Source organism: Nansenia antarctica (genome assembly GCF_963989245.1).
Source record: "Nansenia antarctica genome assembly, chromosome: 17".
Taxonomy (NCBI): Eukaryota; Metazoa; Chordata; class Actinopteri; order Argentiniformes; family Microstomatidae; genus Nansenia; species Nansenia antarctica.
Window position 1 is genome coordinate 15489691 of NC_137687.1, and position 17037 is coordinate 15506727.

Here is a 17037-nt window from a genome sequence, read left to right on the forward strand (position 1 = left end):
CCGCCGATCTGCCAACTTCTCCTCATTAGACACCGGCTCTACCTCCAGAGTTGTTAAAAACCCAACATCTGACAGATTTTCTGATTAATTCATTCAATTGTTTGTGAATATGTGAACGCGACAGTCAGCATAAGATCAGGTTTGAAGTTCCAGTAAACATCCTCTGTCTCCTTCTGTCTGTCGTCACTCTCCATAACGTTGCTCTGTCTGTCGTCAGCATGTTGTGTTCTTCATCGGCCATTTGATTGACATGATGGTCCCAGACATCCCTGAGGAGGTAGAGGTCAAGATCAAGAGAGAACACTACATGGCCAAGGAGGCTCTGGCCGAGAACCAGGTGAGACAGTTAGTAGGTGAGACAGTTAGTAGGTGAGACAGTTAGTTGTATCTCTGTAGAAATTACTGTTGCTCCACAACTCAAGGCACATTACATAATATTGCCTGAATGCATGAGGACAACACCAATCTAATTAACACTAGAAGAGCCGTGAGTAAAAGAAAATTCTATCTTTGCACTCATATTTCAGGACCCTCCTTTCATGACTTTTCCTAGATATGTGCGTTCTACCACCCCAGTATCCTTACATTTTCAAAATCACTTCAGGATAAGATAGTATAAAGCTGTTTTGCAGTTTTTCTGTGTAGGAGGCAGGCTAAAAAAAAGAAGCGCCCTCTAGTGATCTCTGTGTGTAAATAGCAGATTTACATTCTAAAAAGGGGGTCTATTTGACCCCCAAGGCGGCTCTACTAGAGGGTAAGATAGGTTGTTGTAGTGTTAAAGCATATGTTTGCATTATCTTTTGTCTGTGTCTCCTATCCTGTGCAGTCTCTGGGCAGGACCGTTGTTCTAGAAGAGAAGGAGAAGCTAACCTCACAGTTGCGGCACAGAGGAGGTAGACCTGAGAGAGACTCGCCCCCTCCCTTACTGGACCCCGTCCCAGAGGACCTGGACACACCGCCTCTCTGACCCCCTCTCTGACCCCCTCTCTGACCCCCTCTCTGACCTCCTCTCTGACCTCCTCTCTGACCGCCTCTCTGACCACCTCCCTGACCGCCTCTCTGACCGCCTATAAATTCGCTGCAAATATAGGCTAAAGGTGTTTGCAAATGTGTCATTGTACACTGCGATCTCACACATCGTATCGCGTAAGATAGCGGCTAAACACAGACGCAGTACCGGCAGTCTCTCACGCCGTATCAGGAAGAACAGCGCTTGAATACAGTTGCAGTAATAACACTTTTATCTATATCTTTTTATTCATTGTCTTATCATGTTGTTAAATGTTTATCAATTTATTTTCTAGATATATGTATCTATTCTTGCCATTTTTATTTATATATATTTTTTCTATTACATACTTCTTTTTCTGTATTTCTTTTAATGCTATATGTAAAGCACTTTGAATTGCCCCTGTTGTGAAATTAAATATGCTAGGCCTATACAAATAAACTTGCCTTGCCTTGCATTGCAAAAAGTCAGTTCTCAAAAACAAGACAAAAAAGCACTAAAATGGGGGAATATTACTTAAAATAAGCAACATGATCTTCCAACAGAACAGGAAAATTTCACTTGCCAAGATTTTCTTAAAACAAGTCAAATATATCTGAAAACTAATGCTATATGTTAAGCACTTTGAATTGCCCCTGTTGTATGAAACGTGTTATACAATAAACTTGCCTTGCCTAAAACTGGTGCGGTCAGACAAAAAACAAGTATATATCGCCTTGATTTAAGATATTTCATCTTACATAGATTTGCTCTTTGCAGTGTGTGCTCCTTCTCCTCAGACCTCTCTCCCTCCTAGCCCTCCCCAACATACTCCAATATACTAAATTTCGTTGTTTGGTACCTGTACTGTAGCAATGACAATAAAGTCCATTCATTCATTCATTCATTCATTCATACTCCACTTGTGTTGAACATTAACTTTTGACCCCCCCCCCAAAAAAATAATACTAACAATAGTTTTCTTCCCCTTTCCTAACACTAAGATGGCTTCCAGCTCTTATTCTGGTAGAATGTCTTGCGGTGATTGTGATGTGTAGTTGGTTCTTACTCTAGGTAAATGTACTCATTATAAGTCTGTCAGACTAAAGTCTTAATGTAAGGTTACTCTAGGTAAATGTACTCATTATAAGTCTGTCAGACTAAAGTCTTAATGTAAGGTTACTCTAGGTAAATGTACTCATTATAAGTCTCTCTGTCAGACTAAAGTCTTAATGTAAGGTTACTCTAGGTAAATGTACTCATTATAAGTCTCTCTGTCAGACTAAAGTCTTAATGTAAGGTTACTCTAGGTAAATGTACTCATTATAAGTCTGTCAGACTGAAGTCTTAATGTAAGGTTACTCTATGAGGTAAATGTACTCATTATAAGTCTCTCTGTCAGACTAAAGTCTTAATGTAAGGTGAGGAGACAGACAGACTTCTAGGATGCCTCCAGAGTGCCTGTACACAGACTGAGCAGCATTCCCGCCACTCTGAGACTTATAGAGAAGTTGGTCTCCGTTTAGTGGAGCTGTCAAGGATCACAGGATAAAAGGATATAGTGTTCATGTGGCGTACGCTCCACCAGGGGGCGATACCCACTGCATGGTGAATCGGTTGTTTGGGAAGAAAGGCTGGACAAACTCCCACCAGCAACAACAATGGAGCTAAAGGCGAGCGAGGCACTGCCCCCTGGAGCAGACACCAACTACGCAGTGTGGAAATGCCTAAACAGGATAAGATCTGGTGTTGGACTTACAAAAGCCACTCTCGCCAAATGGGGATACCTAAATGACGGGGACGTTGTGTGTGACTGTGGCACTGAACCACAGACCATGCAGCACCTCCTGATATGCCCCCTGCTGGAACAGCCCTGCACATCAACGGACTTGGCAGAGTTCAATGAGAAGGGACAGCAATGTGTTCAGCTGTGGTTGAACCACATCTAGCCAAGCCTTGTAACTGACTCTCTTGTGGACACGAAAAGAAGAAGACCACCCAGTATCTTTACATTTTCAAAATCACTTCAGGATACGCTAGTATAAAGCTATTTTGCAGTTTTTCTGTGTGGGAATCAACTAGTGGTCATTGTGTGTAAATAGCAGGTTAGCATTTTAGTAGGTAAAAAGGCACGGCTGTTCACTAGTGTTAACGGATACCATGATTTGGTTTGGCCTGAGGATACATTTATTCCAAACCCTTATTACATCTGCAAGTGGCATTGTTATCTAGTGTATATATTCTGTAGTTACAGAGGATACAGAGACAAAAATGGAGATTTCCTACCAGATTACTTCCACCTTCTGGCTATCAGGCTGGGCTTTGTCATCATTTTTGAGGTAAGTTTCATAGAGTTCAGATGAGATTACAAGCCATTACAATTAAAATCTGCAAACATCTGACTGACTTTTTACAGAAATAAATTAACCTTTACTATCCTGCGTTAAATGGTAAATGGACTGACTTATATAGCGCCTTATTCCAAAGCGCTTTACAACGGCCTCTCATTCACCCATTCACACACACACCAATGGCGGCAAGCTACCATGCAAGGCGCCGGCCCGCTCATTAGGAGCAATTTGGGGTTCAGTGTCTTGCCCAAGGACACCTCGACATGTGCCAGCCGGGGTTTGAACCGCCGATCTGCCAACTTCTCCTCATTAGACACCGGCTCTACCTCCAGAGTTGTTAAAAACCCAACATCTGACAGATTTTCTGATTAATTCATTCAATTGTTTGTGAATATGTGAACGCGACAGTCAGCATAAGATCAGGTTTGAAGTTCCAGTAAACATCCTCTGTCTCCTTCTGTCTGTCGTCACTCTCCATAACGTTGCTCTGTCTGTCGTCAGCATGTTGTGTTCTTCATCGGCCATTTGATTGACATGATGGTCCCAGACATCCCTGAGGAGGTAGAGGTCAAGATCAAGAGAGAACACTACATGGCCAAGGAGGCTCTGGCCGAGAACCAGGTGAGACAGTTAGTAGGTGAGACAGTTAGTAGGTGAGACAGTTAGTTGTATCTCTGTAGAAATTACTGTTGCTCCACAACTCAAGGCACATTACATAATATTGCCTGAATGCATGAGGACAACACCAATCTAATTAACACTAGAAGAGCCGTGAGTAAAAGAAAATTCTATCTTTGCACTCATATTTCAGGACCCTCCTTTCATGACTTTTCCTAGATATGTGCGTTCTACCACCCCAGTATCCTTACATTTTCAAAATCACTTCAGGATAAGATAGTATAAAGCTGTTTTGCAGTTTTTCTGTGTAGGAGGCAGGCTAAAAAAAAGAAGCGCCCTCTAGTGATCTCTGTGTGTAAATAGCAGATTTACATTCTAAAAAGGGGGTCTATTTGACCCCCAAGGCGGCTCTACTAGAGGGTAAGATAGGTTGTTGTAGTGTTAAAGCATATGTTTGCATTATCTTTTGTCTGTGTCTCCTATCCTGTGCAGTCTCTGGGCAGGACCGTTGTTCTAGAAGAGAAGGAGAAGCTAACCTCACAGTTGCGGCACAGAGGAGGTAGACCTGAGAGAGACTCGCCCCCTCCCTTACTGGACCCCGTCCCAGAGGACCTGGACACACCGCCTCTCTGACCCCCTCTCTGACCCCCTCTCTGACCCCCTCTCTGACCTCCTCTCTGACCTCCTCTCTGACCGCCTCTCTGACCACCTCCCTGACCGCCTCTCTGACCGCCTATAAATTCGCTGCAAATATAGGCTAAAGGTGTTTGCAAATGTGTCATTGTACACTGCGATCTCACACATCGTATCGCGTAAGATAGCGGCTAAACACAGACGCAGTACCGGCAGTCTCTCACGCCGTATCAGGAAGAACAGCGCTTGAATACAGTTGCAGTAATAACACTTTTATCTATATCTTTTTATTCATTGTCTTATCATGTTGTTAAATGTTTATCAATTTATTTTCTAGATATATGTATCTATTCTTGCCATTTTTATTTATATATATTTTTTCTATTACATACTTCTTTTTCTGTATTTCTTTTAATGCTATATGTAAAGCACTTTGAATTGCCCCTGTTGTGAAATTAAATATGCTAGGCCTATACAAATAAACTTGCCTTGCCTTGCATTGCAAAAAGTCAGTTCTCAAAAACAAGACAAAAAAGCACTAAAATGGGGGAATATTACTTAAAATAAGCAACATGATCTTCCAACAGAACAGGAAAATTTCACTTGCCAAGATTTTCTTAAAACAAGTCAAATATATCTGAAAACTAATGCTATATGTTAAGCACTTTGAATTGCCCCTGTTGTATGAAACGTGTTATACAATAAACTTGCCTTGCCTAAAACTGGTGCGGTCAGACAAAAAACAAGTATATATCGCCTTGATTTAAGATATTTCATCTTACATAGATTTGCTCTTTGCAGTGTGTGCTCCTTCTCCTCAGACCTCTCTCCCTCCTAGCCCTCCCCAACATACTCCAATATACTAAATTTCGTTGTTTGGTACCTGTACTGTAGCAATGACAATAAAGTCCATTCATTCATTCATTCATTCATTCATACTCCACTTGTGTTGAACATTAACTTTTGACCCCCCCCCCAAAAAAATAATACTAACAATAGTTTTCTTCCCCTTTCCTAACACTAAGATGGCTTCCAGCTCTTATTCTGGTAGAATGTCTTGCGGTGATTGTGATGTGTAGTTGGTTCTTACTCTAGGTAAATGTACTCATTATAAGTCTGTCAGACTAAAGTCTTAATGTAAGGTTACTCTAGGTAAATGTACTCATTATAAGTCTGTCAGACTAAAGTCTTAATGTAAGGTTACTCTAGGTAAATGTACTCATTATAAGTCTCTCTGTCAGACTAAAGTCTTAATGTAAGGTTACTCTAGGTAAATGTACTCATTATAAGTCTCTCTGTCAGACTAAAGTCTTAATGTAAGGTTACTCTAGGTAAATGTACTCATTATAAGTCTGTCAGACTGAAGTCTTAATGTAAGGTTACTCTATGAGGTAAATGTACTCATTATAAGTCTCTCTGTCAGACTAAAGTCTTAATGTAAGGTGAGGAGACAGACAGACTTCTAGGATGCCTCCAGAGTGCCTGTACACAGACTGAGCAGCATTCCCGCCACTCTGAGACTTATAGAGAAGTTGGTCTCCGTTTAGTGGAGCTGTCAAGGATCACAGGATAAAAGGATATAGTGTTCATGTGGCGTACGCTCCACCAGGGGGCGATACCCACTGCATGGTGAATCGGTTGTTTGGGAAGAAAGGCTGGACAAACTCCCACCAGCAACAACAATGGAGCTAAAGGCGAGCGAGGCACTGCCCCCTGGAGCAGACACCAACTACGCAGTGTGGAAATGCCTAAACAGGATAAGATCTGGTGTTGGACTTACAAAAGCCACTCTCGCCAAATGGGGATACCTAAATGACGGGGACGTTGTGTGTGACTGTGGCACTGAACCACAGACCATGCAGCACCTCCTGATATGCCCCCTGCTGGAACAGCCCTGCACATCAACGGACTTGGCAGAGTTCAATGAGAAGGGACAGCAATGTGTTCAGCTGTGGTTGAACCACATCTAGCCAAGCCTTGTAACTGACTCTCTTGTGGACACGAAAAGAAGAAGACCACCCAGTATCTTTACATTTTCAAAATCACTTCAGGATACGCTAGTATAAAGCTATTTTGCAGTTTTTCTGTGTGGGAATCAACTAGTGGTCATTGTGTGTAAATAGCAGGTTAGCATTTTAGTAGGTAAAAAGGCACGGCTGTTCACTAGTGTTAACGGATACCATGATTTGGTTTGGCCTGAGGATACATTTATTCCAAACCCTTATTACATCTGCAAGTGGCATTGTTATCTAGTGTATATATTCTGTAGTTACAGAGGATACAGAGACAAAAATGGAGATTTCCTACCAGATTACTTCCACCTTCTGGCTATCAGGCTGGGCTTTGTCATCATTTTTGAGGTAAGTTTCATAGAGTTCAGATGAGATTACAAGCCATTACAATTAAAATCTGCAAACATCTGACTGACTTTTTACAGAAATAAATTAACCTTTACTATCCTGCGTTAAATGGTAAATGGACTGACTTATATAGCGCCTTATTCCAAAGCGCTTTACAACGGCCTCTCATTCACCCATTCACACACACACCAATGGCGGCAAGCTACCATGCAAGGCGCCGGCCCGCTCATTAGGAGCAATTTGGGGTTCAGTGTCTTGCCCAAGGACACCTCGACATGTGCCAGCCGGGGTTTGAACCGCCGATCTGCCAACTTCTCCTCATTAGACACCGGCTCTACCTCCAGAGTTGTTAAAAACCCAACATCTGACAGATTTTCTGATTAATTCATTCAATTGTTTGTGAATATGTGAACGCGACAGTCAGCATAAGATCAGGTTTGAAGTTCCAGTAAACATCCTCTGTCTCCTTCTGTCTGTCGTCACTCTCCATAACGTTGCTCTGTCTGTCGTCAGCATGTTGTGTTCTTCATCGGCCATTTGATTGACATGATGGTCCCAGACATCCCTGAGGAGGTAGAGGTCAAGATCAAGAGAGAACACTACATGGCCAAGGAGGCTCTGGCCGAGAACCAGGTGAGACAGTTAGTAGGTGAGACAGTTAGTAGGTGAGACAGTTAGTTGTATCTCTGTAGAAATTACTGTTGCTCCACAACTCAAGGCACATTACATAATATTGCCTGAATGCATGAGGACAACACCAATCTAATTAACACTAGAAGAGCCGTGAGTAAAAGAAAATTCTATCTTTGCACTCATATTTCAGGACCCTCCTTTCATGACTTTTCCTAGATATGTGCGTTCTACCACCCCAGTATCCTTACATTTTCAAAATCACTTCAGGATAAGATAGTATAAAGCTGTTTTGCAGTTTTTCTGTGTAGGAGGCAGGCTAAAAAAAAGAAGCGCCCTCTAGTGATCTCTGTGTGTAAATAGCAGATTTACATTCTAAAAAGGGGGTCTATTTGACCCCCAAGGCGGCTCTACTAGAGGGTAAGATAGGTTGTTGTAGTGTTAAAGCATATGTTTGCATTATCTTTTGTCTGTGTCTCCTATCCTGTGCAGTCTCTGGGCAGGACCGTTGTTCTAGAAGAGAAGGAGAAGCTAACCTCACAGTTGCGGCACAGAGGAGGTAGACCTGAGAGAGACTCGCCCCCTCCCTTACTGGACCCCGTCCCAGAGGACCTGGACACACCGCCTCTCTGACCCCCTCTCTGACCCCCTCTCTGACCCCCTCTCTGACCTCCTCTCTGACCTCCTCTCTGACCGCCTCTCTGACCACCTCCCTGACCGCCTCTCTGACCGCCTATAAATTCGCTGCAAATATAGGCTAAAGGTGTTTGCAAATGTGTCATTGTACACTGCGATCTCACACATCGTATCGCGTAAGATAGCGGCTAAACACAGACGCAGTACCGGCAGTCTCTCACGCCGTATCAGGAAGAACAGCGCTTGAATACAGTTGCAGTAATAACACTTTTATCTATATCTTTTTATTCATTGTCTTATCATGTTGTTAAATGTTTATCAATTTATTTTCTAGATATATGTATCTATTCTTGCCATTTTTATTTATATATATTTTTTCTATTACATACTTCTTTTTCTGTATTTCTTTTAATGCTATATGTAAAGCACTTTGAATTGCCCCTGTTGTGAAATTAAATATGCTAGGCCTATACAAATAAACTTGCCTTGCCTTGCATTGCAAAAAGTCAGTTCTCAAAAACAAGACAAAAAAGCACTAAAATGGGGGAATATTACTTAAAATAAGCAACATGATCTTCCAACAGAACAGGAAAATTTCACTTGCCAAGATTTTCTTAAAACAAGTCAAATATATCTGAAAACTAATGCTATATGTTAAGCACTTTGAATTGCCCCTGTTGTATGAAACGTGTTATACAATAAACTTGCCTTGCCTAAAACTGGTGCGGTCAGACAAAAAACAAGTATATATCGCCTTGATTTAAGATATTTCATCTTACATAGATTTGCTCTTTGCAGTGTGTGCTCCTTCTCCTCAGACCTCTCTCCCTCCTAGCCCTCCCCAACATACTCCAATATACTAAATTTCGTTGTTTGGTACCTGTACTGTAGCAATGACAATAAAGTCCATTCATTCATTCATTCATTCATTCATACTCCACTTGTGTTGAACATTAACTTTTGACCCCCCCCCCAAAAAAATAATACTAACAATAGTTTTCTTCCCCTTTCCTAACACTAAGATGGCTTCCAGCTCTTATTCTGGTAGAATGTCTTGCGGTGATTGTGATGTGTAGTTGGTTCTTACTCTAGGTAAATGTACTCATTATAAGTCTGTCAGACTAAAGTCTTAATGTAAGGTTACTCTAGGTAAATGTACTCATTATAAGTCTGTCAGACTAAAGTCTTAATGTAAGGTTACTCTAGGTAAATGTACTCATTATAAGTCTCTCTGTCAGACTAAAGTCTTAATGTAAGGTTACTCTAGGTAAATGTACTCATTATAAGTCTCTCTGTCAGACTAAAGTCTTAATGTAAGGTTACTCTAGGTAAATGTACTCATTATAAGTCTGTCAGACTGAAGTCTTAATGTAAGGTTACTCTATGAGGTAAATGTACTCATTATAAGTCTCTCTGTCAGACTAAAGTCTTAATGTAAGGTGAGGAGACAGACAGACTTCTAGGATGCCTCCAGAGTGCCTGTACACAGACTGAGCAGCATTCCCGCCACTCTGAGACTTATAGAGAAGTTGGTCTCCGTTTAGTGGAGCTGTCAAGGATCACAGGATAAAAGGATATAGTGTTCATGTGGCGTACGCTCCACCAGGGGGCGATACCCACTGCATGGTGAATCGGTTGTTTGGGAAGAAAGGCTGGACAAACTCCCACCAGCAACAACAATGGAGCTAAAGGCGAGCGAGGCACTGCCCCCTGGAGCAGACACCAACTACGCAGTGTGGAAATGCCTAAACAGGATAAGATCTGGTGTTGGACTTACAAAAGCCACTCTCGCCAAATGGGGATACCTAAATGACGGGGACGTTGTGTGTGACTGTGGCACTGAACCACAGACCATGCAGCACCTCCTGATATGCCCCCTGCTGGAACAGCCCTGCACATCAACGGACTTGGCAGAGTTCAATGAGAAGGGACAGCAATGTGTTCAGCTGTGGTTGAACCACATCTAGCCAAGCCTTGTAACTGACTCTCTTGTGGACACGAAAAGAAGAAGACCACCCAGTATCTTTACATTTTCAAAATCACTTCAGGATACGCTAGTATAAAGCTATTTTGCAGTTTTTCTGTGTGGGAATCAACTAGTGGTCATTGTGTGTAAATAGCAGGTTAGCATTTTAGTAGGTAAAAAGGCACGGCTGTTCACTAGTGTTAACGGATACCATGATTTGGTTTGGCCTGAGGATACATTTATTCCAAACCCTTATTACATCTGCAAGTGGCATTGTTATCTAGTGTATATATTCTGTAGTTACAGAGGATACAGAGACAAAAATGGAGATTTCCTACCAGATTACTTCCACCTTCTGGCTATCAGGCTGGGCTTTGTCATCATTTTTGAGGTAAGTTTCATAGAGTTCAGATGAGATTACAAGCCATTACAATTAAAATCTGCAAACATCTGACTGACTTTTTACAGAAATAAATTAACCTTTACTATCCTGCGTTAAATGGTAAATGGACTGACTTATATAGCGCCTTATTCCAAAGCGCTTTACAACGGCCTCTCATTCACCCATTCACACACACACCAATGGCGGCAAGCTACCATGCAAGGCGCCGGCCCGCTCATTAGGAGCAATTTGGGGTTCAGTGTCTTGCCCAAGGACACCTCGACATGTGCCAGCCGGGGTTTGAACCGCCGATCTGCCAACTTCTCCTCATTAGACACCGGCTCTACCTCCAGAGTTGTTAAAAACCCAACATCTGACAGATTTTCTGATTAATTCATTCAATTGTTTGTGAATATGTGAACGCGACAGTCAGCATAAGATCAGGTTTGAAGTTCCAGTAAACATCCTCTGTCTCCTTCTGTCTGTCGTCACTCTCCATAACGTTGCTCTGTCTGTCGTCAGCATGTTGTGTTCTTCATCGGCCATTTGATTGACATGATGGTCCCAGACATCCCTGAGGAGGTAGAGGTCAAGATCAAGAGAGAACACTACATGGCCAAGGAGGCTCTGGCCGAGAACCAGGTGAGACAGTTAGTAGGTGAGACAGTTAGTAGGTGAGACAGTTAGTTGTATCTCTGTAGAAATTACTGTTGCTCCACAACTCAAGGCACATTACATAATATTGCCTGAATGCATGAGGACAACACCAATCTAATTAACACTAGAAGAGCCGTGAGTAAAAGAAAATTCTATCTTTGCACTCATATTTCAGGACCCTCCTTTCATGACTTTTCCTAGATATGTGCGTTCTACCACCCCAGTATCCTTACATTTTCAAAATCACTTCAGGATAAGATAGTATAAAGCTGTTTTGCAGTTTTTCTGTGTAGGAGGCAGGCTAAAAAAAAGAAGCGCCCTCTAGTGATCTCTGTGTGTAAATAGCAGATTTACATTCTAAAAAGGGGGTCTATTTGACCCCCAAGGCGGCTCTACTAGAGGGTAAGATAGGTTGTTGTAGTGTTAAAGCATATGTTTGCATTATCTTTTGTCTGTGTCTCCTATCCTGTGCAGTCTCTGGGCAGGACCGTTGTTCTAGAAGAGAAGGAGAAGCTAACCTCACAGTTGCGGCACAGAGGAGGTAGACCTGAGAGAGACTCGCCCCCTCCCTTACTGGACCCCGTCCCAGAGGACCTGGACACACCGCCTCTCTGACCCCCTCTCTGACCCCCTCTCTGACCCCCTCTCTGACCTCCTCTCTGACCTCCTCTCTGACCGCCTCTCTGACCACCTCCCTGACCGCCTCTCTGACCGCCTATAAATTCGCTGCAAATATAGGCTAAAGGTGTTTGCAAATGTGTCATTGTACACTGCGATCTCACACATCGTATCGCGTAAGATAGCGGCTAAACACAGACGCAGTACCGGCAGTCTCTCACGCCGTATCAGGAAGAACAGCGCTTGAATACAGTTGCAGTAATAACACTTTTATCTATATCTTTTTATTCATTGTCTTATCATGTTGTTAAATGTTTATCAATTTATTTTCTAGATATATGTATCTATTCTTGCCATTTTTATTTATATATATTTTTTCTATTACATACTTCTTTTTCTGTATTTCTTTTAATGCTATATGTAAAGCACTTTGAATTGCCCCTGTTGTGAAATTAAATATGCTAGGCCTATACAAATAAACTTGCCTTGCCTTGCATTGCAAAAAGTCAGTTCTCAAAAACAAGACAAAAAAGCACTAAAATGGGGGAATATTACTTAAAATAAGCAACATGATCTTCCAACAGAACAGGAAAATTTCACTTGCCAAGATTTTCTTAAAACAAGTCAAATATATCTGAAAACTAATGCTATATGTTAAGCACTTTGAATTGCCCCTGTTGTATGAAACGTGTTATACAATAAACTTGCCTTGCCTAAAACTGGTGCGGTCAGACAAAAAACAAGTATATATCGCCTTGATTTAAGATATTTCATCTTACATAGATTTGCTCTTTGCAGTGTGTGCTCCTTCTCCTCAGACCTCTCTCCCTCCTAGCCCTCCCCAACATACTCCAATATACTAAATTTCGTTGTTTGGTACCTGTACTGTAGCAATGACAATAAAGTCCATTCATTCATTCATTCATTCATTCATTCATACTCCACTTGTGTTGAACATTAACTTTTGACCCCCCCCCAAAAAAATAATACTAACAATAGTTTTCTTCCCCTTTCCTAACACTAAGATGGCTTCCAGCTCTTATTCTGGTAGAATGTCTTGCGGTGATTGTGATGTGTAGTTGGTTCTTACTCTAGGTAAATGTACTCATTATAAGTCTGTCAGACTAAAGTCTTAATGTAAGGTTACTCTAGGTAAATGTACTCATTATAAGTCTGTCAGACTAAAGTCTTAATGTAAGGTTACTCTAGGTAAATGTACTCATTATAAGTCTCTCTGTCAGACTAAAGTCTTAATGTAAGGTTACTCTAGGTAAATGTACTCATTATAAGTCTCTCTGTCAGACTAAAGTCTTAATGTAAGGTTACTCTAGGTAAATGTACTCATTATAAGTCTGTCAGACTGAAGTCTTAATGTAAGGTTACTCTATGAGGTAAATGTACTCATTATAAGTCTCTCTGTCAGACTAAAGTCTTAATGTAAGGTGAGGAGACAGACAGACTTCTAGGATGCCTCCAGAGTGCCTGTACACAGACTGAGCAGCATTCCCGCCACTCTGAGACTTATAGAGAAGTTGGTCTCCGTTTAGTGGAGCTGTCAAGGATCACAGGATAAAAGGATATAGTGTTCATGTGGCGTACGCTCCACCAGGGGGCGATACCCACTGCATGGTGAATCGGTTGTTTGTAATTCAACCCTGCAACTCGTCCTGTTCGATTATGGCGAGCTTAGGAAAAATGTTCTGATTGGTTTCAAATTGGATCTTTGTCAAAATGTATGTTTGTGTTTTTGGGGGGATTTTGTTGAATATAATAAAGTGTATTGCTATTTTCTAACACTGTAATGTGTTGTGTGTAGTGACCTCTGTCGCCTCTATTCAACTTGCGTTTGCAACTTTATAAGAAATGATCTGCTGATCAGACCTCCGTTTCTTTCTCTTGTTGACTGCATTATAGGTATTTCACTAATCAATATCATACGTTGTTGGGGATTAATGGCAGTTCGGTTGTGTGTCAGGCCTACTTGCCCACACATTCATCGTTTTCATCAATCATGAATTTGATTTTGATTACAATATCACCGTCGAGGCTGGTTTAGACAGGTTGAGGTTGTAGATTCTGATACCATTGAAACCGGGAGCGCTTAACCAATAGAGAATATTGCCAACATTGTTTAATTGGACAGGGGGATATGATTTTACCAAGCTCTCCGCCCGAGACGCGGGTGCGCTCCGGGCTCTCTCCTCTGTGTGTGTGTGTGTGTGTGTGTGTGTGTGTGTGTGTGTGTGTGTGTGTGTGTGTGTGTGTGTGTGTGTGTGTGTGTTTGTGTGTGTGCGTGTGCGTGTGCGTGTGTGTGTGTGTGTGCGTGTGTGCGTGTGCTAGTAGTATGTAGTTATGGAATTATATTTATCACTGTGATGTGATTTAACTAGCCAACTCCGTACGTTAGCGGAGCGAATTACGTGTGGAATGAGCATGCTAGCAGGTGTTTTCATATGACATGTTAGATATTATATCAGCCATAGCTGACTAGTGAGCCTGCATCAACCTTAATGCTATTCAAGTGCAAGAAGATGACATTTGTCTTCGCCGTTTAAGATTCACACATTCATCTGCTGTGGCAGTAAGCGCAGAGCAGTAGAATGACGTCACTGGCCAATAGGGACGTGCGTTACTTCTTTCTGCTGTAGGCCCCGCCCTGACTGGACTCTGAACTTTTTTTTGCAAATCTCATGTTTAGCAAACAAATATTTTAATTTAGCAAAAGAAAGTTGAGCTTTGTAAACAAATGTTTTGGAGTTGAGAACAAAAAAAAAAATCGAAGCGAATTTACGAACGCAGCCATTGACTCTTCGCCGTTCTGCTTTCGGCGCCAATGAGAAGTGGTCACGTGACCCGGGCCGCTTCAGAACGTTCAGAAGTTTACCTCAGAAAGCCTCTTATCTATCTGTCTGTCTAACGGGAGAGAGACTCTGAGAGCAGCACAGCAGAGACGACGGAGAAAAGGTTAATATACATTATTATGTATTAAACAGGCTAATATGCTATAGTTATTATGCATTATTATGTATTAAACAGGCTAATATACTATAGTTATTATACATTATTATGTATTAAACAGGCTAATATGCTTGTCGACGGTTGACAGCACACAGCTAACTACTAGCTAATGTATCTACTACATAGCTACCAACGGTAAACTGCTGGTAAAAACACAAATAACGCCTAATATAAATTACAACTAGTAGTTTAGCCAGTATACTATTAGCAGTAATAGTGAGAAGTTATCTTTTATCTCAAATGTTTTTTATTGAGCCAAAACTTGTTCACATACATGATGTTGTATCGATGCTCATTTTCATTTATAAGAAAGAGATACAAAATATATTCACTTATCTTCAAATATAGAGACGTTATCTTTTGATCAATTAAATTACAGTGTAAAACTAGGGTTAGGCTTAGTTAACTAGGGTTAGGCTTAGTTAACTAGGGTTAGGCTTAGTTAACTAGGGTTAGGCTTAGTTAACTAGGGTTAGATATCACTTTTACAAACTCGTTTCTCGGCCGCCAGACGTGTTAGCTACATGCTAACTAGCCGTTAGCTCACCACAGTCCGCGGTGAGCCGCTCGTGCTGCGTTCTGAGGGCGCCGTTCTCGCGCTGCAGGTCTGTGAGGCAGCGCTCGAGCTTGTTCTGCACCGCCTTGGGCAGCTTGTTGAGCTCGGGCCGCTCGAGCACCTGGAGCAGCACGGCCGCCATCTCCCGCCTCTTCTCACGGCGTCAGAAACCCTCAACACGTCAATGGTCTCTGTCAGAAGTCAACTGTCTCTGTCAGAAGTCAACTGTCTCCGTTTGATTGTCTGAAAGAACGGAAACCGACCTCAAGTGGCTCAATACACGGCATCAACACGCGATGTTAACCAGGTAATAATATAATACTTATAATAACGTCACACTGAAATAACCGCTCTCTGAAACGGTGTTGTTGTTGTTCAGCTAGAAAATACGATTGTCAAGACTTTGAGGATGTGGCACAGTTAGTTAGAGCTAGTTAACCAGCTGGACTGACATCTGAAGCTAATTAGCCTCTGAAATGTCAGTAAATTAATCAGCCAAATAACATGAGATGTTGTTTAAATAACATGAGATGTGGTTTAAACGTGACTTGACTGTTATGGACGCGGGGAGTTACTCCCTAGACTAGCTAACTAAGTTACCATAATAATAATATGCTATAGTTATTCATTGTACAAGGGCAATGCCCGGCTGTGTTTATCACGACCGCAACAAAATCTAGTATTTTTTTTATTTATTTTTTATTCATTTATTTATCAAGGGACAGTGCATATTAATAAAACAAAAATAAATTGTAAATATGCCAGAGTTAGCCCGAAAGCTAGTTTTCATCCGCAGTCCCTATGCCATGATGTTGTATACGGCTCCCTGGAGGAAAAAAGTACATCTAAAAGATAAAATATAGGTAGACCTAGGCACAAAAAAGTAGACAGGACAAGCATTTAGCTTAAGGGCATAACATAGGGGGTTAAAAGAGCATACATTAATCATAGGCGGTTAAAAGGAGGGTACATATAAGCAGGGGGTTAAAAGAGCATACATTAATCATAGGCGGTAAAAGGGAGGGTACATATTCGGTAAGCAGACTAAAAGCAAGCAACATATACGCACGGTAAGCAGACTAAAAACAAGCACACAGACTGTACAGGTAAGACATGTTAGGCGGTACACAGACAGGCGGTACACATGACATACAAGTATAGGACAGGACATTTCAATGTTGGCAGGTGTGTGTTTTGATCATCCACTGTTTTAGGTGCTTTCTAAATGATTTAAAGGTGCCTAATTCTTTAAGGTGCCCTGGAATCAGGTTCCGTTCACGTGCCCCTCTAACTGACCAGGCAGACTGACTAAAGGCACTCCTCCTAAATGGGATGGTGCAGTCCCCTCTGGTGACACCCCTTGTGGTGCGTGCTGTACTTCCTGGTCGTGAGATGAAGGTGTTAAGTGGTGGTGGGGCTAAATTGTGGATAGTTTTATAGACAAGGCAGAGGTTTGTGTAGGTTTTCAGATTGTCCCAGCTTAGAATGTTGTGTTTCTTCAGTATTGTGCAGTGGTGAAAGTGTCTTGGCTTCTTGTCTAGTGTTTTGATTGTTTGTTTGTATAGTGACTCGAGTGCTTTGCAGGTTGTGGGATTTGCTTGTGACCAGCTTGTTATGCAGTAGT